This window comes from Eleutherodactylus coqui, chromosome 2, assembly GCF_035609145.1.
Source record: "Eleutherodactylus coqui strain aEleCoq1 chromosome 2, aEleCoq1.hap1, whole genome shotgun sequence".
Lineage (NCBI taxonomy): Eukaryota > Metazoa > Chordata > Amphibia > Anura > Eleutherodactylidae > Eleutherodactylus > Eleutherodactylus coqui.
The window spans coordinates 313,432,449-313,434,205 of NC_089838.1; positions in this window are offsets into that span (position 1 = coordinate 313,432,449).

Genomic DNA, 1,757 nt, shown 5'->3' on the forward strand with positions numbered 1-1,757 from the left:
TTTTTTAGGAGTCTGGATTATTTTGTCATTAGAGCAATTAGTAGAAAGCACCATTCCTCTATTTTGTACATATATACTTGTAAAAATCTCAGCTGCCTATTGCTACCACCATGGGGCCAATTTGTGAGCAGCTTCCATTTAGGCTCTTCACTCCAATCTGACAAGTATTACACACCAGAAGCATACTGATAGGTTATTTGCTTATTATGATCAGTGAGAGAAATTCTGCTGCATTGTTACATCATGCTTTTTAAGTTGCTGTTGGGGCAGTTGCTTTACCCGTTCAAGAGGATCGGTGGACCAAATTGCTCAGCCTCGATACATAGGAGGGTTTGATTGATTAGCCTCTCTATACATACTTGTAGTTTCTGCAGTGTGGTGCGGTTGATAGCTGTGACATGTGTTCTAGCCAGTATTCCTTGTTCTAGTTCCAGGTACCTAGTCCAGTATTCATTAGTCTGTCCAGTTTAGTGTGTCTTGCTCCTTGTATTTCTACTCCTGTCTGTTTCCTAGGTTGTGGCTTGTCTAATCATTCTTCATTACTGTTTGTCTTGGGGTATTCCAGCATTAGCTTTTTTGCCTCTTGTCTGGGTCCTATTGCTCTCTTATTCACAGGGATAGTATTTTGTACAGGGTCCTCTATAGGAACTACTTAGGACTGTTTAGGGACAGTCTCGGTGATGGCCAGTGTTAGGTTCAGCATTTTTCTGTTTGTTTTTTTTATTTTTTTGTACCATAACTATAGATGAGCGAGTATACTCGCTAAAGGCAATTGCTCAAGCGAGCATTGCCTTTAGCGAGTATCTCCCCCGCTCGAGACTGCAGGTTCGGGTGCCTTCTGCTGACTGCCGCTACTCACCGCTCCCCCGCGCCGGCACCCGAACCTGAGTCTCGAGCGGGGGAGATACTTGCTAAAGGCAATGCTCGCTTGAGCAATTGCCTTTAGCGAGTATACTCTCTCATCTCTAACCATAACATTTGTTAGGCCTGGTTTACATTGGTCAAGTAGATGGTGGAGGAATGCAGGGAAGTTAGTAAAGCATGACCAGTATAAACACACTGGTTGAGTGGACAAGGCAGTAAAGTCAAGTGGTCGAGCAGACAGCATAGTTTTTCACGCACTCTATTGTGAACTCGTCCTGCACTCTCCATGCATAAACACAAGAAAGGCCACAGAACAGTGCAGAGGTGAAGAAGGGATTGTTTTTTTTTTCTGGACCAAGTTCACTAGAGCCAGTTACTTGACTAGTGTAAACACAAGCACAAAAATGGAAGGGCAAATCAAGTACTGACTCCGTTAACTGGACCCAGTTACTTGTAAACCAGGTATTAATTAGCACACCAGCTTCATGATAATTATCATCAGGTTTACATCACCCTTTGCCCCGTTATCTAATAGTGAGTCCCTAGTTGTATTTGTGTTTAGTGTGTTCATGCATATTCATATCTTCTATTCTTCGCAACGCCCACTTTTACGCTATTCGGCACTACTGTAAGTCCTGGGGGTATCAGAGTACTGGAAGACATTCGTAGGACCATTGAAAGGCAACTGCTAAAGGTGAAGCTGAAATTGTGCTGTTTAGCGTTCACCTAGTGTCTATACTTTCTCTATGAAATTGGCCATATTGTGCGAGTTACCTAGGGAAACTAGATTGTGAACCGAACTGGGGGCAGAGACTACTGTGTATGTACAGTGCTGTGGAATATGTCGGTGCTATATAAACAATAGGAAATAAATATAACAAACTCCAGCCTGG